The 23,853-nt window shown below is 44.5% G+C and overlaps 1 protein-coding gene across 9 annotated transcripts in view; it reads right to left on the reverse strand.

Moving 5' to 3' along the window:
- Nucleotides 1–10,521: 10,521 nt before the first annotated feature.
- LOC139557713 (homeobox protein Hox-C4a) overlaps nucleotides 10,522–23,853 on the reverse strand; it is a 113,483-nt gene continuing 100,151 nt past the window's right edge. For all 9 annotated transcript variants that reach the window (XR_011671453.1, XR_011671452.1, XM_071372831.1 and 6 more), the window contains 2 exons: nucleotides 12,936–13,026; nucleotides 10,522–12,006 (listed from right to left, as the gene is read on the reverse strand). The gene's annotated coding sequence lies outside the window, so the exon portion shown is untranslated. The remainder of the gene's footprint in view (nucleotides 12,007–12,935; nucleotides 13,027–23,853) is intronic.

Genomic DNA, 23,853 nt, shown 5'->3' on the forward strand with positions numbered 1-23,853 from the left:
CTTCGCTCCGTTACACACCACAGAGCAGACAAAGAAATACAACCTATAAAGATGACACAGGAAATTGATACTTAAAAATTCTCTCTTGAGCAACAAGCACCTGGATAGAGTCATGAACAGTGGGAATTACTGCTGGGAATGGAGAGAGAGGGGGCCAGAAAGAGAAAGAAAGAGAGAGAGACATGATTGGCTAAAGGCCACCTGAGAAGTTTAGTGTCTCGTTAGTCATTGGTGGAGTCGAGTATAATACAGTTATAATAGTTACTTGCTTGGCCAAAAATAAACCTAATGAAAATATAACAACACAATGATAAAAAAATGGTCACCAAGAACGATCTCACTTTGAAAGTGTTATGGGCAGTTTGGGAGAGAGACTGTCTCTTATTGTATGTGACCACCAATTGACAAAAAACAATCTATGTTCTGTTTTGAATTGCTAGCCTGCTAGAATCTGACCTCAAGTTCCTGAATGTATAATGTAATGCATTCTTAAACCTGGATTCTGTTTCATACTCTGCAGTGGCACTGACAGTGTTAGTAGTGGCATTGTTTAGTGTGGTGTGTCTCTGGTTTTAAATGTCTAAAAGTTTAATGTTTAGGATGGAGCACAGCAGAGCTCCTCAGATACTGGGCCAGGCCTCATGTAAGCAATGCTCTGTATTACTACAATAAATCACATCTGTTCTACTCACACAGCACATGCAACAATGCAAAGAATCCAACGCTGCTGCCTGCCTTCTATTCTCTCTCACTCAATCTCTCCCTGATTGGTTTCTTTCTCTCTCGCGCGCGCGCACTTTCTCTCGCTCGCTCGCTCTCTCTCTTGTAAAGGTACAAGTTTTAATCCTATTAACATATTATATGCTGAATTAAATGGGTTTGCATTTTCTGTTTTGTGTTCAGAGTCAATCGATTTCATTATACTGTACCTTTTATCTAAGACAGACTGCAATGATGAGGCCATAGGCCACTTGGTCATACCAATATTGGCGCCGGAGGGGATAAAATAAAATAAAACTTGATCAAACCGAAGACAATCAAACCGAACACAACAAGTGTAGACTTTACCGTGAAATGCTTACTTACAAGCCCCTAACCAACAGTGCAGTTCAAGAAGAGTTAAGAAAATATTTACCAAGTAGACTAAAATAAAAAGTAATAATAAAAAGTAACACAATAAGAATAACAATAATGAGGCTATATACAGGGGGCACGGGTACCGAGTCAGTGTGCCGGGGTACATGTTAGTTGAGGTAATTTGTACATGTAGGTAGGGGTGAAGTGACTATGCACAGATAATAATTAGCGAGTAGCAGCAGTGTACAAAAGGGAGGGGGGGTCAATGTAAATTGTCCGGTGGCGATTTTATTAATTGTTCAGCGGGCTTATGGCTTGGGGGTAGAAGCTGTTGAGGAGCCTTTTGGTCCTAGACTTGGCGCTCCGGTACCGCTTGCCGTGCGGTAGCAGAGAAAACAGTCTATAACTTGTGTCCAACTTGTAAGTCGCTCTGGATAAGAGCATCTGCTAAATGACTTAAATGTAAAAATGTAAATGTGACTGGAGTCTCTGACAATTTTATGGGCTTTCCTCTGACACCGCCTATTGGATGGCTGACGTTTTACGTACTTCTAACCAACTGTGCTATTTTTTTTTTTTTCGCGTTGTTTGTAACAAATTTTTGAACTTATTTTGTACATAATGTTGTTGCTACGGTCTCTTATGACTGAAAATAACTCCTGGACATCAGAACAGTGATTACTCACCTCGAACTGTAAGAATTTATTAATTTTTCTTTAATGGGAACAGACCCAAATCCCCGTAATTTGTGTGAAGAATAGACAGAGAATAAGGGGGTGGATGTCGGGCTGCCTTCTGAGAATTCGTAGGCAAGCAGTAAACTCCCACTGCCATCCGTTCTATTGGCCAACGTGCAATCATTGGAAAATAAAATCGATGACCGGTGATCAAGATTATCCTACCATCGGGACATTAAAAACTGTAATATCTTATGTTTCACAGAGTCGTGGCTGAACGATGACACAGATAATATAGAGCTGGTGGGATTTTCCATGCATCGGCAGAACAGAGAACCTACGTCTGGTAAGATGAGGGGTGGGGGTGTGTGTCTATTTGTCAATAACAGCTGGTGCGCGATGTCTAAAATTAAAGAAGTCTTGAGGTATTGCTCATCTGAGGTAGAGTACCTTATGATAATCTGTAGACCACACTATCTACCAAGAGAGTTCTCTATATTATTTGTAGCCATCTATTTAAGTCCATAAGAAAAAAATAAAATGCTCTTCCAGAAGCGGCGCTCCTAGTGGCCAGGGACTTTAATGCAGGCAAACTTCAATCCATTTTACCTCATTTCTACCAGCATGTCACATGTGCAACCAGAGGGAAAAAAATTCTAGACCAGCTTTACTCCACACAGAGATGCATACAGCATACAAAGCTCTCCCTCGTCCTCCATTTGCCAAATCTGACCATAATTCCATCCTCCCGATTCCTGCTTACAAGCAAAAACTAAAGCAGGAAGTACCAGTGACTCACTCAATACAGAAGTGGTCAGATGATGCGGATGCTACGCTACAGGACTGTTTTGCTAGCACAGACTGGAATATGTTCCGGGATTCATCCAATGGCATTGAGGAGTACACCACCTCAATCATCGGCTTCATCAATAAGTGCATCGAAGACGTCATCCGCACAGTGACCGTACGTACATATCCCAACCAGAAGCCATGGATTACAGGCAACATCCGCATCAAGCCAAAGGCTAGAGCTGCCGCTTTAAAGGAGTGGTACACTAATCAGGATGCTTATAAGAAATCCCGCTATGCCCTCAGACGAACCATCAAACAAGCGAAGCATCAATACAGGATTAAGATTGAATCCTACTACACCAGCACTGATGCTCGTCGGATGTGGCAGGGCTTGAAAACTATTACGGACTACAAAGGGAAACCCAGACGTGCACAAGAGCACCAGCTGTTCTGGGTGACTGTGTGATAATGCTCTCCGTAGCCGATGTGAGCAAGACCTTTATACAGGTCAACTATCACAAAGCCGCTGGGCCAGACAGACTACCAGGACGTGTACTCAAAGCATGCACGGACCAACTGACAAGTGTCTTTACTGACATTTTCAACCTCTCCCTGACCGAGTCTGTAATACCTACATGTTTCAAGCAGACCACCATAGTCCCTATGCCCAAGGAAGCGAAGGTAACCTGCCTAAATGATTACCGCCCCGTAGCACTCACGTCAGTAGCCATCAACTTCTCTAGGGTAGGGGGCAGCATTCGGAATTTTGGATGAAAAGCATGCCCAAATTAAACTGCCTGTTTCTCGGGCCCAGAAGATATGGTATGCATATAACTGGCCGATTTGGATAGAAAACACTCTAAAGTTTCCAAAACTGTTAAAATAGTGTCTGTGAGTATAACAGAACTGATTGGCAGGCGAAAACCTGAGAACAATCCATTCGGGAAGTAGTTTTTTTTTTGGTTGGTTTTGTAGTTTTCTATTCAATGCCATTAAATTGCAGTTCCTATGCCTTCCACTAGATGTCAACAGTCTTTAGAAATTGTTTCAGGCTTGTATTCTGAAAAATGAGGAAGTAAGAGCAGTCTGAATGAGTGGACCCTAAAGTGTCACAGAGCTTTTTCATGCGCGCGACCGAGAGAGTGCCTTTCTTCTTTACCTTTTATATTGATGACGTTATTGTCCGGTTGAAATATTATCGATTATTTAGGCTAAAAACAACCTGAGGATTGAATATAAACATCGTTTGACATGTTTCTATGAACTTTACGGATACAATTTTGATTTTTTGTCTGCCTGTTTTGACTGCGTTTGAGCCTGTGGATTACTGAAGAAAACGTGCGAACAAAACAGAGGTTTTTGGATAAAAAGAGACTTTATCGAACAAAAGGAACATTTATTGAGTAAATGAATGCCTGCTGAGTGCAACCATATGAAGATCATCAAAGGTAAGGGATTCATTTTATCTCTATTTCTGGCTGGGCTATGTTCTCAAATAATCGTAAGGTATGCTTTCGCCGTAAAGCATTTTAAAAATCTGACACCGTGGTTGGATTCACAAGAAGTTAATCTTTAAACCTATGTAAAATATGTTTTGTTTTCTGAATTTTTATGATGAGTATTTCTGTATTTGAATTTGGCGCCCAGCAGTTTCACTGGCTGTTGAAGAGGTGGGACGCTAACATCTCACGTACCCAAGAGAGGTTAAGTGCTTTGAAAGGCTGGTTATGACTCAAATCAACAGCATCCTCTCGGATACCCTAGACCCACTCCAATTCGTATACCGCCCCAACCGATCCACAGATGACACAATCTCAATCGCACTCCACACGGCCCTTTCCCAGCTGGACAAAAGGAACACCTATGTGAGAATGCTGTTCATTGACTACAGCTCAGCGTTCAACACCATAGTGCCTTCTGAAGATCATCACTAAGCTAAGGACCCTGGGACTAAACACCTCCCTCTGCAACTGGATCCTGAACTTCCTGAAGGGCCACCCCCAGGTGGTAAGTGTAGGCAACAACACGTCTGCCACGCTGATCCTCATCACTGAGGCCCCTCAGGGGTGTGTACTTAGTAACCTTACTGTACTCCCTGTTCACCCACGACTGCGTGGCCAAACACGACTTCAACAACATCATTAAGTTTGCTGACAACATAACAGTGGTAATAACAGTGGTAGGCCTGACCCGACAACGATGAGACAGCCTATAGGGAGGAGGTCAGAGACCTGGCAGTGTGGTGACAGGACAACAATCTCTCTCTCAATGTGAGCAAGACAAAGGAGCTGATCGTGGACTACAGGAAAATGCGTGACGAACAGGCCCCCCTTAACATCTACGCGGCTGTATTGGAGCGGGTCGAGAGTTTCAAGTTCCTTGGTGTCCACATCACCAACGAACTATCGTGGTCCAAACACACCAAGACAGATGTGAAGAGGGCTCGACAACACCTTTTCCCACACTGGAGACTGAAAAAGCATGGGTCCCCAGATCAAGTTCTACAGCTGCACCATCGAGAGCATCCTGTCCGGTTCCATCACCGCCTGCTGTGGCAACTGCTCAGCATCTGACCGCAAGGCGCTACAGAGGTTATATCACTGGGGCCAAGCTTTCTGCCATTCAGGACCTATATAATAGGCGTGTCAGAAGAAAGACCCAAAAATTGTTGGAGACTCCAGTCACCCAAGTCATAGACTGTTTTCTCTTCTACCACACAACAAGCGGTACCGGTGCGCCAAGTCTAGGACCAAAAGGCTCCTTAACTTCTTGACGCTAGGGGTCAGATTTTTTATTTTTTTTAAATAACGTTCCCAAGGTAAACTGACTATTTCTCAGGTCCAGATCATAGAATATGCATATAATTTACAGATTAGGATAGAAAACACTCCAAAGTTTCCAAAACGGTCAAAATATTGTCTGTGAGTATAACAAAACTGATTCTGCAGGCGAAAACCTGAGAAAATATAACCCGGAAGTGATATATATATATTTTTTAATCTGTGTTTCCTGGCCAGTCTTTCTTCCATTTAAAGGGGTATCAACCAGATTAATTTTCCAATGGCTTCCTCAGGCTTTGACCAGGCTTTAGACATAGTTTCAGGCTTTTATTTTGAAAAATGAACAAGATTTTTAAAAAGTAGTCAGGTGTCCTCTGAATAGTTCCTGCGCGCGAGAGGGGAGCTCTCCATTTTCCTTTTCTCTCTTATTGAATAGGTTACGGTCCGGTTGAAATATTATCGACTATGTTTGTTAAAAACAACCTGAGGATTGATTATAAAAAACATTTGACATGTTTCTACGACCATTACGGATACTTTTTGGAATTTTCGTCGAACGGAACGAGGCTGTAGTTTTCTCAACATAACGCGCAACCCAAATGGCGTTTTTTTGTTATAAAAGTAATATATATCGAACAAAAAGAACATTTGTTGTGTAACTGGGAGTCTCGTGGTAAGTGATTAATTTTATTGCTTTTCTGACTTTCGTGACCAAGCTAACCAAGCTAATATAAGGCTAACTGTTCTAGCATTGATTGATACACTCACAAAAGCTTAGATTGCTTTCGTTGCAAAGCATATTTTCAAAATCTGACACGATAGGTGGATTAATAACAAGCTAAGCTGTGTTTTGGTATATTCCAATTCTGATTGCATGATTATAAATATTTTTTGTAATATTTTTGTATCTGATACGTTTTTCTTCTGCCTTTCAGCACCGGAACGAGGCTGTAGTTTTCTCAACATAACGCGCAACCCAAATGGCGTTTTTTTTGTTATAAAAGTAATATTTATCGAACAAAAATAACATTTATTGTGTAACTGGGAGTCTCGTGAGTGCAAACATCTGAAGATTATCAAAGGTAAGCGATAAATTTTATTGCTTTTCTGACTTTCGTGACCATGCTAATTTGGAGCTAGCTGTTGTAGCATTGATTGATACACTCACAAAAACTTGCATTTCTTTCTCTGTAAAGCATATTTTCAAAATCTGACACGATAGGTGGATTAACAACAAGCTAAGCTGTGTTTTGGTATATTTCACTTGTGATTGCATGACTATAAATATTTTTAGTAATATCTTTGAATTTGGCGCCCTACAATTCAGCGGTTGTTTAGGGAAATGATCCCGTAATCGGGATCTGTGCGCAGAAAGGTTAACAACTTCTACCCCCAAGCCATAAGACTGCTGAACAATTAATCAAATGGCCACCAGACTATTTACAATGACCCCCCCCCCCCCTCCATTTGTTTTGTACACTGCTGCTTCTTGCTGTGTATTATCTATGCATAGTCACCCCTACCTACATGTACAAATTACCTTGACTAACCTGTACCCCCGCACATTACCAGTACCCCCTGTATATAGCCTCGTTATTGCTATTTTATTGTGTTACTTTTTATAATTTTTTACTTCAGTTTATTTGGTAAATATTTTCTTAACTCTTCTTGAACTACACTGTTGGTTAAGGGCTTGTAAGTAAGCATTTCACGGTAAGGTCTGCACTTGTTGTATTCGGCTCATGTGACAAATTAAAGTCTGATTTGATTTGATAACACTGCTGGCATTTACTGTATCTCTCTCTCTCTCTCTCTCTCTCTCTCTCCCTCTCTCTCTCTCTCTCTCTCTCTCTCTCTCTCTCTCTCTCTCTCTCTCTCTCTCTCTCTCTCTCTCCCACACTCTCTCACACACTCTCTCACACTGTCACGCCCTGACCATAGAGAGCCTTTTTTTATTCTCTATTTTGGTTAGGTCGGGGTGTGACTAGGGGGGGTGGTCCTATCTAGGTGTTTTTATTTCTATGTTGGCCTGGTATGGTTCCCAATCAGAGGCAGCTGTTTATCGTTGTCTCTGATTGGGGATCATATTTAGGCAGCCATTTCCCCACTGGTTTTTGTGGGATCTTGTTTCTGTGTAGTTGCCTGTGAGCACTGCTTGAGCTTCACGTTTCATTTATTTCTTCTTTGTTGTTTTTGTTAGTATTATTTGATTAAACATGTGGAACTCTACGCCTTGGTCCGTTAATTCATTAGACTATCGTGACAGAAGATCCCACCAAAACAGGACCAAGCAGAGTTCCCAGGACGAGAGTGTATCCTGGACTTGGGAGGAGATAATGGATGGGAAGGGATCTTGGACTTGGGAGGAAATCCTGGCAGGACAGGATCGCCTTCCTTGGCGGGAGACGCAAGAAGAGAAGGGAGGACAGCGACGACGCTGGGGTTCGCGGCCAGGTAGAAATCCCAAAAGACAGCTCCAATTTTTTTTTGGGGGGGGGGCACACGGGGTGGTCGGCGGAGCCGAGGAATGGGCCAGAGACCGTCAGGGAGTCGAAGGAGAAACTCGACGAAAGATTCCGGAGAGAGGTGGTGGCGATGAGAGTGCTGCAGAGCGTGCGTGCTGAGGAGCGTGACACCAGTTCGGTGTCATCTGCACCAGTTTCACGCATCTGGCCTCCAGTGCGCCTCCCCAGTCCGGTACGTCCTGTGTCTCCTCCACGCACTCGCCCTGAAGTGTGTGTCACCGTTACGGTATAATTTGTGCCGGTTCTACGCACCAGCTCTCCAGTGCGCCTCCACAGCCCAGTACGTCCTGTGCTAGCTCCCCGCACTCTCCCTCAAGTGCGCCTTCACAGTCAGGTACGTCCTGTGCATGCTCCCCACACTCTCCCTCAAGTGCGCCTTCACAGTCAGGTACGTCCTGTGCCTGCTCCTCGCACTCTCCCTGAAGTGTGTGTCCCCAGTCCGGTACGTCCTGTGCCTGCTCCTCGCACTCTCCCTCAAGTGCGTCTTCTCAGTCAGGTACGTCCTGTGCCTGCTCCCCGCACTGGCCCTGACGTGCGTGTCACCAGTCCGGTGCCACCTGTGCCGGCCCCACGCATCAGGCCTCCAGTGCGCCTCCCAAGTCCAGAGCTTCAGGCGACGGTCCCCAGTCCAGAGCTTCAGGCGACGGTCCCCAGTCCAGAGCTTCAGGCGACGGTCCCCAGTCCAGAGCTTCAGGCGACGGTCCCCAGTCCAGAGCTTCATGCGACGGTCCCCAGTCCAGAGCTTCAGGCGACGGTCCCCTGTCCAGAGCTTCAGGCGACGGTCCCCAGTCCAGAGCTTCAGGCGACGGTCCCCAGTCCAGAGCTTCAGGCGACGGTCCCCAGTCCAGAGCTTCAGGCGACGGTCCCCAGTCCAGAGCTTCAGGCGACGGTTCACAGTCCAGAGCTTCCGGCCACGTTTCACAGTCCGGAACCTCCTGAGACGGTCCACAGTCCGGAACCTCCTGAGACGGTCCACGGTCCGGAACCTCCTGAGACGGTCCACGGTCCAGAACCTCCTGCGACGGTCCACGGTCCGGAACCTCCTGTGACGGTCCACGGTCCGGAACCTCCTGCGACGGTCCACGGTCCAGAACCTCCAGCTCCAGGGCAGGAGCCTTCCTCTGCGCCGATGCCCAGTCCGAGCACGGCGTCCAGTCCAGCTCCATGGCAGGAGCCCTTCTCTGCACCGATGCCCAGTCCAGGCACGGCGTCCAGTCCCGCTCCATGGCAGAAGCCTCCCTCTGAGCCGGTACCCAGTCCGGGTACGGTGTCCAGTCCAGCTCCATGGTCGTAGCCTTCCTCTGCGCCGGTGCCCAGTCCAGGCGCGGCGTACAGTCCCGCTCCATGGCAGGAGCCTTCCTCTGCGCCGGTGCCCAGTCCAGGCATGGCGTCCAGTCCCGCTCCAAGACCGGAGCCTTCCTCTGCGCCGGCGCCCAGTCCAGGTACGGCGTCCAGGCCAGAGCCTCCTTCTGCGCCAGCGCCCAGTCCAGGCACGGCGTCCAGTCCCGCACCAGGGCCGGAGCTTTCCTCTGCGCCGGTGCCCAGCCCAGGCACGGCGTCCAGTCCCGCTCCAAGACCGGAGCCTTCCTCGGCGCCGGTGCCTAGTCCGGGTGCGGCGTTCAACCCAGCTCCATGGCTGGGGTCCTCCTCTGCGCCGAGGCCCAGTCCGGGCCTGGCGTTCTACCCGGCTCCATGGCTGGACCTGTGGTCTGGGCCGGGGTACTGTCACGCCCTGACCATAGAGAGCCTTTTTTATTCTCTATTTTGGTTAGGTCGGGGTGTGACTGGGGGGGGGGTCATATTTAGGCAACCATTTCTCCACTGGTTTTTGTGGGATCTTGTTTCTGTGTAGTTGCCTGTGAGCACCACTTGAGCTTCACGTTTCGTTTATTCTTCGTTGTTTTTGTGAGTTTCATTTGATTAAACAAATGAGTGTAACTCTCTACGTACGTAACTCTACGTATGTTGCGCCTTGGTCCGTTAATTCATTAGAGATCGTGACACACACACATGCTCTCTCTCTCTCTCTCTCTCTGTCTCTCTCTCTCTCCCCCTCTCTCTCTCTCTCTCTCTCTCGCTCACACTCTCTCTCTCTCCTCCTCTCCCTCCCTCCCTTTCTCTCTCACACACACTCTCTCTCTCTCTCACACGCTCTCTCTCACACACTCTCTCTGTGTAATTACAAGTAGAAACTGTTTTGCCTGAAAGCCTACTACAGGTGTTGTAGCATATATGGTGCTGTAGCCCATAGGGTGCTGTAGCTCATAGGGTGCTGTAGCCCATAGGGTGCTGTAGCCTATAGGGTGCTCGGCCAAGCAACCAATACTCTAAGCCTGTTAGTCCCAGCTTGCACTGCTTCGAATAGCCAATTGAAAAGGAGAGGGTTGAGTTGAGAGCCTGTGATTGGATGGCTGGTAACGCTACCTTGTCTCCATGATTAATGTACGGTAGCTAGGAAGCAGGTGCCAGGGAGAAGCTGTTTCCAGAGATTGTGTAACATGAAAACATAATATCACAGAGTTGTTATTGAATCTATTCTACAGAATGGGTTCATTTCATTACAAACCCTGTTTTCCAGAAGTAGCATACGCTCTTTAATCTCAATAGAATGCTGTTAGAGAATGAAGTCATTCTGATAAGAAATGAATGAAGATAAGGATTCCACTGATATTGATTTTACACAAATGCATTTATTAAACATCTAAAATAATCAAGAACAGTATCAAAAACGTATTTTAGTTTATGCAAATACATACATAACAAAAATAGAACTTCATTCAGTATGAACATATGCTTGCTAGAAGCAAGCGTTCTCACACTTAGCCTAAACAACTTACACATATAAACAACTTGCACATATGAACAGCTATGAACATGGTAAGAACACATGACACAAGACCTAACACATGACACCTACAGCCAAAGTCAAATTCCTCTCCCTCTGATCTACAGATACAACAGCCACATGTATTTGACACAGGAGGAGGTCTTGAAAATACTAAATTGATGGCTAGTAAATTATGTCACGATCAGAACATCTAACAACTATAGCAAAGTAAAATTATTTTCTCTACGATTTACAGAGATGACAACCACAAGTCAATTATCTGACACATGAAAATACTAAATTAATGTGTTCAAAACATGCATTCATCATGCAAAACAGTACAGTAATACCAGCGGAAGGTATTTGAGGAGTTTATTGCTATAAGCTATATCAGGTCAATTATGCCAAAAGATTACTGGTATGCTATGTACAGTACATCATGCGTTACATCTGCCACAAGGTATAATAGAATAGCAACAGATGGGGCAGTAGTGGTTGCTATGGAATAGAAACCTAGTCCCAGTGATACTCAGGATACCCTACAGGTAATAATTATGCCTTGTTCAGGAAGCCGCTATCAAAACGTTGAATGAAAGGTAACGTCTACAGTCCTGCTTTGATTGAATTGAGCCCTTCGACTCACAATCGAGGTGTTAGCGTTGTGGCCTACTCTCACAGGTGAGTAGGAGGCTCTAGGGGGCAGCCGTGACGTTTGAAGCGTGCACTGATGTCATAAGAGGATAGGTGTGCATCATTGTGCCCTGAGGAAGGTTCTGAGAGACCTGTGGACAAACAACTGCTGTCTACAACAGTAAGAGACAGGTGCAGGTATGGTGGTGAGATGGGGAAGGTCCATGGAGGAAACACAAAACCATTCACTGTCATTTCTACTGTTAAAACCAACCAGAGCAGGGGTCCGATCATAATCTATGAAGAGGAGGGTTGGAGATTTAGGCGCTCTCACCAGACAAGAACTGAGTACCCAACACCAATAGAGAACCTTGGGCTGAGGGAGGACAACGTGTGTGGTGGTAGAGAAGGATGGTTTGGCGTCTCAGTCTCTATGACACTGTCCTCCTTATGGTCCTTCTTGTGTTTCATGCGTCGGTTCTGGAATCAGATCTTGATCTGCCGATCGGTGAGCCTCACGCCTGCAGCCATCTCCAGCCTGCGGGGTGGACACAGGTAGGGCCTGAAGTAGAACTCCTTCTCTAGCAACACTAGCTGGGTGCTGGTGAACGCTCTCGCCTCCCTCCATCTCTGTCTTTTTCCATGTCTTCCTCTACTTAGGAGACCACCAGCCTCGTTATGACAGCACACTGAATCACCTGGGGAAATGACAAAAGGAACATTTAAAAGTAATGCTGTACTGCAAGTGTCTGAGACATGACAAGTTATAGTTACATCTTGTGTTACATCTTCCCCCCTTCTAAAGACAAAGACTAGGAGGGGAAACATCTGACACGTGCATTAATAAAATCTACACATGGCAGTGTCAACTCAACGCATCACTTAAAGAGTGAGACCACCACTGGAAACAATCACCTTCAGTGTCACATGTGCTACAACAGTCCTGTCAGTATTGTGTGCAGGGTTTATAGTCCCAATTTACCCCTGGATATCTGACCGACCTAAGAGGAAAGTATTGAATGTAATACAGTTGTGAACTAACATAAATGATAAGGAGTTGATCAAACCAGGGGCCTAACCCCCCTCCACATTCTGAAATTGCATTTTTGACAAGTTTCTGTCATCCAGGGGAAGAGATGTCTTGGTGAGAGGCAAAGGGGTGGATGGAATGCACCTCTTTCCTCTGAAGAGAGCTTTGCCTTACCATGGCGTTTATCCACCGGGCCAGGGGGCCTCAGAATGGGTCAGACAGGTACAGAGTGCAGCTGACACAAGCAGAAGAGGTGACAGTAGGACGAAAGAGTGGGATCTCTCTGAATTGTGGTGCGTGGCCTCTACTGTGTCCAGTGCCATATCCAGCAGGTTCGGTTGCAGTGTTGTAGTAGCCGTGTAGATGACATATAGGGGATTGGTGGTGGTCCATAGATATAGCAGGGTGCACTTCAAATTTACTCTGATAAATAAAACTATGGATATGACCTGAAAGTTGGGAAGGAATGCACTTTTGCATGATAAATATATAGCTTTACACCGAACTTAAATTACTTTGAATAAGATGTAAGACTGTATTGAATATAACCAGATGGATAAACTGTGAAGTCACGTGCAGCTATCCTCCAATAGTCACCTCCAATAGTCTGAAAGGAACTTAATGGCGACCGAGGGACCCGCTCCGATTCTTCAGGCAGCATAGCAATACGTGTTTATTTCTTCTTAACCTACGGATGAAAACAACCAATCAGAAAATATGAATAGTAAGAGAACAATAGCAGTACATGATCAGTATGCCGTTTTAGAGAGACAGAGACAGGGCAGAGACAGGACAGAGACAGAGAAAGGACAGAGACAGAGAGGGCAGAGACAGAGACAGAGACAGGACAGAGACAGAGAGCGCAGAGACAGGACAGAGACAGAGAGGGCAGAGACAGGACAGAGACAGAGACAGAGACAGGACAGAGACAGGACAGAGACAGGACAGAGACAGAGACAGAGAGAGGGCAGAGACAGGACAGAGACAGAGAGGGCAGAGACAGGACAGAGACAGAGACAGGGCAGAGACAGGACAGAGACAGAGACAGGACAGAGACAGAGGCAGAGACAGAGACAGGGGCAGAGACAGAGACAGAGACAGGACAGAGACAGAGACAGAGACAGGACAGAGACAGGGCAGACACAGGACAGAGACAGGACAGAGACAGGACAGGACAGAGACAGAGACAGGACAGAGACAGAGACGGACAGAGACAGGACAGAGACAGAGACAGAGACAGGACAGCAACAGAGACGAGACAGAGACAGAGACAAGACAGAGACAGAGACGGGACAGGACAGAGACAGGACAGAGAAAGACAGAGACAGAGACAGAGACAGGACAGAGACGAGACAGAGACAAAGACAGGACAGAGACAGAGACAGAGACAGGACAAAGACAGGACAGAGACAGAGACAGGACAGAGACAGAACAAGACAGAGATAGAGACAGAGACAGGACAGAGACAGAGACAGGACAGAGACGAGCTTGAGACAGGACAGAGACAGGACAGAGACAAAGACAGGACAGAGACAGGACAGAGACAGGACAGAGACAGAACAGAGACAGAGACAGGAAAGCGACAGAGACAGGACAGAGACATGACAGAGACAGAGACAGAGACAGGAAAGAGGCAGGACAGAGACAGAGACAGGGCAGACACAGGACAGAGACAGAGTCAGAGACAGAGACAGGACAGAGACAGAGACAGGACAGACGCAGGACAGAGACAGAGACAGGACAGAGACAGGACAGAGACAGAGACAGGACAGAGAAAGAGACAGAGACAGAGACGGACAGAGACAGGACAGAGACAGAGACAAGACAGAGACAGAGACAGAGACAGGACAGAGACAGAGACAGGACAGAGACAGAGATGGACAGAGACAGAACAGAGACAGAGACAGGACAGAGACAGAGACAGGACAAAGACAGGACAGAGACAGGACAGAGACAGAGACAGGACAAAGACAGGACAGAGACAGGACAGAGACAGGGACAGAGACAGGACAGATACAGAACAAGACAGAGACAGGACAGAGACAGAGACAGAGACAGGACAGAGACAGGACAGAGACAAAGACAGGACAGAGACAGAGACAGGACAGAGACAGAGACAGGACAGAGACAGGACAGAGACAGAGACAGGGCAGACACAGGACAGAGACAGGACAGAGACAGGACAGAGACAGGACAGAGACAGAGACGGACAGAGACAGGACAGAGACAGAGACAGAGACAGGACAGAGACAGGACAGAGACAGGACAGAGACAGAGACAGGACAGAGACTGGACAGAGACAGTGACAGAGACAGAGACGGACAGAGACAGAGACAGGGCAGAGACAGGACAGAGACAAGACAGGACATGACAGAAACAGAAACAGAGACAGAGACGGACAGAGACAGGACAGAGACAGAGACAGGACAGAGACAGGACAAAGACAGGACAGAGACAGAACAAGACAGAGACAGAGACAGAGAAAGAGACAGGACAGAGGCAGGACAGAGAAAGAGACAGGACAGAGACAGAGACAGGACAGAGAAAGAGACAGGACAGGACAGAGACAGAGACAGGACAGAGAAAGAGACAGACAGAGACAGAGACAGAGGCAGGACAGAGAAAGAGACAGACAGGACAGAGAAAGAGACAGACAGAGACAGAGAGGCACACACTGAACGGATCATTTGGACCTAAATATCTATTTATTTGTTATTTACAGAGTAGGCCTACCACAAGTGGGAAGATATTCGAATGAAAACCCAGCGCAATTAAAGTTACTTCGTTTCTTGAACTTTCCTGGTACCTTATAGCAATGCTCCTTATTGGAAACTATTGATTGAGTAGCCTATTTGAAGGAATGATATGTAAGGCTACTTGGATCATGTCAATGCTATCACAAAATATAAAAATATATATTTTTGACTGAATGTGTAATTTTAATATGAGTGTGCTGTTTGTTGAAACATAGCTATTACTATATTAAAAATGATGATCAACCATTGTGAATTGTGTTCTTACATCTTCCAGATATAGACTACAGTGCATGGGCTTAAAACTCACTTTTTGTATATTTATTTATTCTATTTACACGTGATTATGCATACAACGTATGCTGGTTGTATGAAAATGCACTGAATGAGTAAACTACCCGCGTTATTAGCGTAATTATTGACCTATAAGCAAACGACTTAATATATTAAATGGAAGTGGTAAAACAAAGGGTTTTGAAAATCATTGCCACACAAAGATAATGAAAAGAATATCGTAAATAATAGTAGTTTTACCTCAAATGTCTGCTTATCTGCTTTCACTAATCAATTGCAACATGGATGTGTTCGCTCTGTCAAGCAACATTCATATTACAGAGAAGTTTTCGATTGATTAAACCTGTGTGGTATATGGACGAACAGACAAAGAGGTAGTCGAATAATGACATACTGTCGCCATATGAACCCAAAGCTAACACTGAGGCAATACAGTGTAGGCTACTAACGAAATTTGTTAGGGTACATTTTTTAAACTTGTAGGCTATTACAAAATATATTATAATAATGTAATAATGTAAAATATTATTAGCTTAATATACACCAAATATATGTGTACATATCAAACTCAAATGAACATGGCAGTGCCATAGACCCTCGTATACAGTGGGCCACTGACGTCATTAGGCTACTGCATTTATTTCGAAAAGCTGATTCAATTCTATAGGCCTTTTACCACAAGTATAGCCTACAGTACCCCTATGTATCTAATATAATACGACAACGCTGTTTTCAGGGAATCATCCTGTAGGTGTCTCAGCAGCACAGGGACGACTCAGCCTCTCCAGCACCACTCTGATTTAATCCCTCTTCCGTTCACCCTCCTCCTGGCCCCGCCACAAGAGCAGCCTCACTCCCTGAACCTGCATTCACACTTCACACACTCACTCCAATAAGTTATCTTAATATCAACATGATCATCTCATGTTTATCATTATTGTAAGCACAAATGATCAAAGGAAATACATGACATAATGTAGAATGCAATAGAACAACACGAGTAGCATGAGGGGCAGAGATGGAATTTCCGGTGTTGTGCAGAAAATCTCCCCCCTGCCAGAACCCCCCCCCCCCCCTCTAATTTCCTTAATTTTGTGTCTAGAGTCAAATACTTTCTGTGGCACACATCAGAGTCAAATACTTTCTATAGAACAAACTTTACGTCAGGATATGCAACCGAAATTAATAATTAATGTATGTGTGTTATATTAACCATACAGGAGGGAGTAAAATGTTGGCAAGCAATAAACATTTCAGAACAACTATGGCTGAATTATTATCCTTACTAGTCGAATAAGACACGGGAGAGATAACGAATATTGGCAAAGACATTTATTCATAGACTAATACAAATCAGTAGCGGATTTAGTTACGGACGTCATTGGCGGGCGCGGATGTGGGTGCGGGCGGGCGGGCGGGCGCTATACAAGCTATAACCGCCACATACACTTGAAACAAATAGCCAAACCGAAAACTGCAGACAAAAATGGCTTCTGCTACTAAGATCAGTGTAATGTAGGCTAAACTGACAACGGAGTGAAGAGCAGAAATTTCAACTAGCAAGCAAGTCGCAGCAATGAAGAACGCGAAGGGGGGGGAGAATTTCGGCACAACACTTGTTAACACCGGCAACACCAATTGTTTATTGAGAGCATGAAGTGATAACCAGGATAAACAAATTACTCCACTTGAATTTCGGCTAAATTGATTTATGGGTCGTAGAAGAGTGTTCCCGTCATGTTCAGAGCCTAAGAATGCATTCTCGACGAGAGAGAATTTAGCCTACATTTCTTTCAGATCATACGAGATTGGGACAAATAAGTCCATCTCACTAACGTCTATAATAAGACGGTGTAAACATACAAAGTCATATATATATGCATTTCTTTAACATATTACATGAAAATAGCCTTATAACATTTGATTTAGATTTGGTATGCCATACTGTGCACAATGAAACAGGCGTTTATACAGCGTTTATTAGAGGGCTCTTATCAAGAAGACGCCCGTTGTGTTCTTACCCTTTCCAATTGTTCTTCCAAAATCAATCTTGTTTTAACAACTTTTGTTATTTAGAGTTCAGTGAATTGCTGTCACATAACTTGTCAGATAGAGGCATTCATTATGCACATAACAGGTCGGACATTGGTGCAGTTTACATGAAATATGACTTGGTTGGAGTGTGCATTGAATGCGAGAAGATTCAATCCATAACCTGGGATAAATTAAAACATGGGTAAATTATACTAATAACCGAACTCGATAGGTTTATTTGAGGTTCATGTGCATTTAATGCACTTTTTAATTTACTTCACAAATGATCAATTTAGATGTACACTATTGGTATTATGATTAGTATGATAATTATGAGCATAACGCTATTATTATTAAATCCTTATCATCATCATCATCCTCTTGTATACATGTAGCATCAGGCAGTCCTTTTATCTGGAGAGGAGAAATCAGGCCTAAAGTAATTACATTCCGTTTGTTTTCTTTGCCTCAAACCGTTGAGCACACTCACTCGCCTGTAGCCCATTGGATATAGAATCTGTGATATACTAGCTCAGCAAGACAATAATTTATCTCCTCCGCGCGCCTACATCACAATTCTCAGTGAACTCTGGTTGAACCGCTCGCGTGGCAATAAATCATTTTTTTCTCTCTCCACAAAAGCGGGCGCCGGTCTCTCTGGGTGTCAACCCCTTTTACAACCCCCCTTACCTTCTGCACTCTCTTACCCTGCTCTTGGTTTGGTGTATAACATATTGCCTTCTGCAGTCTCTTGGTTTGGTGGCTGACAAAAACAGGAAAACATCGATAAAAAATACTTGTATAAAATATTTCTCCCATAGCCTATATGAAAACAGGCAGAATATGGAGACTTGTATAAACATGGGCGATTTTTCAGAAAATATATACCAAACGCACAACACTAGCATTTCCACTCAAAGAGATTTTAGTTTTTTCCATGTATACCATGTTGGACTTGCAGCAAAAATAACATTCCTAACCCCTTTGTTCCAAAAACGCACTGTTTTCTACACTGCTCTTTTCAAGAAAAAGCTACCATGCCATGGATCTGCGAATTTGTTTTCGGCGGATAAAGCTCGATTCGGGCAGATAAGAGGAGACTGAGAGCGTGGGGAAGGACGTTAATGGGCAGAGGATGTTGTCGGTTAAAACGGTGCATACAAATAGTCCTGTCTCGGCGGCTCGGGCGGGAGATTTATGGCCCGGTGCCCCATATTGCTGTAAACAATGCAGAGTGAAATGAAAGGACCAGAGACTTAGCTGCTGCACTCAGCACTTCATAAGAACACTTCATAAGTGAGGAAAAGGAAAAGACACTGTCAATTTACTTCCTCCCAACATGCGTTCTTGTCTTGAACTATATGCACATAAGCGACTTCCTTCTGCAATACACCATAGCAGGGGCGGACTGGCCATCTGGCATTTCGGGCAAATGAAAAAAAAAGCCCAAATGATTGTGTCGTTATCCAATACATAGGCTATATGACACACTATATCATATATATCATGACACAGCGGTCTAGGGCACTGCATCTCAGTACTAGAGGCGTCACTACAGACACCCTGGTTCGAAACCCGGCTGTGATTGGGAGTCCCATATGGCGGTGCACAATTGGCCCAGCGTCGTCCGGGTTTGGACGGTGTAGGCTGTCATTGTAAATAAGAATTTGTTCTTAACTGAGTTGCCTATTAAATAAAGGTTCAATAAAAAGATATACAAAAGTATGTGGACACCCCTTCAAATTAGTGGATTTGGCTATTTCAGCCACACCCGCTGCTGACAGGTGTATACAATCGAGCACACAACCATGCAATCTTCATAGACAAACGTTGGCAGTAGAATGGCCTTACTGAAGAGCTCAGTGACTTTCAACATGGCACTGTCATAGGATGCTACCTTTCCAACAAGTCAGTTTGTCAAATTCTGCCCTGCTAGAGCTGCCCCAGTCAACTGTAAGTGCTGTTATTGTGAAGTGAAAACGTCTAGGAGCAACAACGGCTCAGAAAGGGACTGCCGAGTGCTGAAGAGAATTAGCGCGTAAAAATCGTCTGTCCTCGGTTGCAACACTCAATACCGAGTTCCAAACTGCCTCTGGAAGCAACAACAGCACAATAAATGTTCGTCGGGAGTTTCATGAAATGGGTTTCCATGGCTGAGCAGCCACACATAAGCCTAAGATCACCATGCGCAATGGCAAGCGTCGGCTGGAGTGGTGTAAAACTCGCCGCCATTGGTTCTCTGGACTGATGAATGCATAGTGCCAACTGTAAAGTTTGGTGGAGGATGAATAATGGTTTGGGGCTGTTTTTCATGGTTCGGGGTAGGCCCCTTAGTTCCAGTGAAGGGAAATCTTAATGCTACAGAACACAATGACATTCTTGACGATTCTGTGCTTCCAACTTTGTGGCAACCGTTTGGGGAAGGCCCTTTCCTGTTTCAGCATGACAATGCTCCCTGTGCACAAAGCGAAGTCCATACAGAAATGGTTTGTCGAGATCAGTGTGGAAAAACTTGACTGGCCTGCACAGAGCCCTGACCTCAACCCCATCGAACACCTTTGGGATGAATTGGAACGCAGACTGCGAGCCAGGACTAATCGCCCAACATCAGTACCCAACCTCACTAATACAGTTGTGGCTGAATGGAAGCAAGTCCCAGCAGCAATGTTTCAACATCTAGTGGAATGCCTTCCCAGAAGAGTGGAGGCTGTTATAGCAGCAAAGGGGGGGGACCAACTCCATATTAATGACCATGATTTTGGAATGAGATGTTCGATGAACAGGTGTCCATATACTTTTGATCATGTAGTGTATATAGACTACTGCACATTACACATGACATAAAAACATAAAAGCCCATAGATATAGGCCTAGCTATGCTCTCTTGGGTAAATAAATGAAACAAGCTTCAGTAGGCTAATCTTTTTGAGTGTGAACTGTATTACTGTACTGTATTGTATTATACTGTATTATATGGACTGGAATTAGTCACATCGTTCAAACCATGATATAGCAGGGAGAGTTCATGTGATTCCAGTGCATCACATGAGGCCTACAATTTTTCATAATATTTCCCTTAATGTTATTAGCCTACTTTCTCTCTCTAGTGTTGCTTCATTCCCTCCTCGCTTTCAACAGTTAAATGAAATACGTTTTGTTGTCCTCATCTTCATCATTCTAATGATATCCTTGAATAATATTGGACTAGATTGAGATGCAGAAGGCTTTCACTTCTATTCATGAGGATTGAATGGTTATGGGTCTGACTCAATGACTGTTATAGCCTACCGCCATTGCGTGTTCACTCTGGTTTCAAACTACCCGTGAGGTCTATTGCCTTCTGTATCCTCGAATAGTCTATTGGTATAAGAAATGAAAAAAAAAAAAAAAGTCAAGCAAGCTCTTCTAGTCTAGCTTTTCCTGAATGGGACTCCAAGAGCTAAGGAGCCTTTTTTACAGGGAGGCCAGCGGAGCACAGCTGTGTGTGTATAGCGCAAGAGACAGAGGCTATAAGTTAGAAACTTATTATGCTTAGCCCAGCATTCATTAGCTAAATATAAGACTAATACTGCATTGAATGTATTACCTGAAAGAGGTAGGCTAGGACATCTATATATAGGCCTATATATCAATCTTGAACAGGATTATCATTTTTGGATGCAATTTGAATGGAATTGATGGAGAAAGAGAAAAACTGCAAGAGAGTGCTCGCTCGTGCAATGATTTAAAGCAACAATATAGGAGTGTTTTAAAACTCTGCAGCTGCAATAAAAATTTAAAAACATCCTTACAGTAAAAAAAATAAGATGACCCCCAAAAGCCAGATAGAGATGGGTAAAACAGATGTGTATTTGGTCTTTATATTACTGTAGTATTTTTTAATATATTTTTTATTTAACTTTTATTTAACTAGGCAAGTCAGTTAAAAACAAATTATTATTTACAATGATGGCCTACCAAAAGGCAAAAGGCCTCCTGCTGGGACGGGGGCCTTGGATAAAAAAAACTAAAAAAAATACTATATAAATATAGGACAAAACACACATCACAATGAGACACAACACTACATAAAGAGAGACCTAAGACAACAACATAACAAGGCAGCAAAACATGACAACACAGCATGGTAGCAACACAACATGACAACAACATTGTAGCAACACAAAATGGTAGCAGCACAAAAACATGGTACAAACATTATTGGGCAAAGTCAACAGCACAAAGGTAAAGACGGTAGAGACAACAATACATCATACAAAGCAGCCACAACTGTCAGTAAGAGTGTCCATGATTGAGTCTTGAATGAAGAGATTGAGATGAAGCTGTACAGTTTGAGTGTTTGTTGCAGCTCGTTCCAGTCCTAGCTGCAGCAAAAATGAAAAGAGGAGCGACCCAGGGATGTCTGTGCTTTGGGGACTTTAACAGAATGTGACTGGCAGAACGGGTGTTGTATGTGGAGGATGAGGGCTGCAGTAGGTATCTCAGATAGGAGGGAGTGACGCTTAAGAGGGTTTTATAAATAAGCATGAGGGTCTTGGGTCTTGCGACGGGTATACAGAGATGACCAGTTTACAGAGGATTATAGAGTGCAGTGATGTGTCCTATAAGGAGCATTTGTGGCAAATCTGATGCCTGAATGGTAAAGAACATCTAGCCGCTCGAGAGCACCCTTACCTGTCGATCTATAAATTATGTCTCCGTAATCTAGCATGAGTATTACATTACATTTACATTTAAGTCATTTAGCAGACGCTCTTATCCAGAGCGACTTACAAATTGGTGCATTCACCTTATGATATCCAGTGGAACAACCACGCATGAGTAGGATGGTCATCTGAATCAGTGTTAGTTTGGCAGCTGGGGTGAAAGAGGAGCGATTACTATAGAGGAAACCAAGTATAGATTTAACTTTAGCCTGCAGCTTTGATATGTGCTGAGAGAAGGACAGTGCACCGTCTAGCCATACTCCCAAGTACTTGTATGAGGTGACTACCTCAAGCTCTAAACCCTCAGAGGTAGTAATAACACCTGTGGGAAGAGGGGCATTCTTCTTACCAAACCACATGACCTTTGTTTTGGAGGTGTTCAGAACAAGGTTAAGGGTAGAGAAAGCTTGTTGGACACTAAGAAAGCTTTGTTGTAGAGCATTTAACACAAAATCCGGGGAGGGGCCAGCTAAGTATAAGACTGTATCATCTGCATATAAATGGATGAGAGAGCTTCCTACTGCCTGAGGTATGTTGTTGATGTAAATTGAGAAGAGCGTGGGCCTAGGATTGAGCCTTGGGGTACTCCCTTGGTGACAGGCAGTGGCTGCGACAGCAGATTTTCGGACTTTATACACTGCACTCTTTGAGAGAGGTAGTTAGCAAACCAGGCCAAAGACCCCTCAGAGACACCAATACTCCTTACCTGGCCCACAAAAATGGAATGGCCTACCGTATCAAAAGCTTTGGCCAAGTCAATAAAAATAGCAGCACAATATTGCTTAGAATCAAGGACAATGGTGACATCATTGAGGACCTTTAAGGTTGCAGTGACACATCCATAACCTGAGCGGAAACCAGATTGCATACCCGAGAGAATACAATTGACATCAAGAAAGCCAGTCAGTTGATTATTGACAAGTTTTTCCAACACTTTTGATAAACAGGGCAAAATAGAAATAGGCCTATAACAGTTAGGATCAGCTTGATCTCCCCCTTTAAATAAAGGACGAACTCTGGCTGCCTTCCAAGCAATGGGAACCTCCCCAGAAAGGAGAGACAGGTTAAAAAGGTTGGAGATAGGCTTCATAAGATGATAGGGGCAGCAACCTTAAAGAAGAAAGGGTCTAAACCATCTGACACAGAGGTTATTTTGGTGTCAAGTTTAAGGAGCTCCTTTAGCACCTCGGACTCAGTGACTGCCTGCAGGGAGAAACTTTGTAGTGGGGCAGGGGAAAAAGAGGGAGAAGCATCGGGGATAGTCGCATTAGAAGGGGTGGGAGATGAGGAAATGTTGGACGGGCAAGGAGGCATGGCTGAGTCAAATAGGAATCCTGACTTAATGAAGTGGTGACTAAAGAGCTCAGCCATGTGCTTCTTGTCAGTAACAACCACATCATCAACTTTAATGGACATGGGCTACTGTGAGGAGTAGGGTTTATTCTCCAGGTCTTTAACCGTTTTCCAGAACTTCTTGGGGTTAGGCCCACAGAGAGAGAACTTCTCCTTAGAGTAACTAACTTTGGCCTTCCGGATAGCGTGAGTGCAATTATTTCTAATTTGCCTGAATGATAGCCAGTCAGCCTGAGTATGCGTGTGCCGAGCCTTTCGCCAAATGCAATTCCTGAGGTGGAGTAAGGCTATGTAGTATAGGCTGCTGCAGCAAATGTAGGTCTACCTGTAACAATAACAAAGGTTACCATGATGAGATGATAGGTCTACATACTG

Source organism: Salvelinus alpinus, chromosome 28 (assembly GCF_045679555.1).
Source record: "Salvelinus alpinus chromosome 28, SLU_Salpinus.1, whole genome shotgun sequence".
Lineage (NCBI taxonomy): Eukaryota > Metazoa > Chordata > Actinopteri > Salmoniformes > Salmonidae > Salvelinus > Salvelinus alpinus.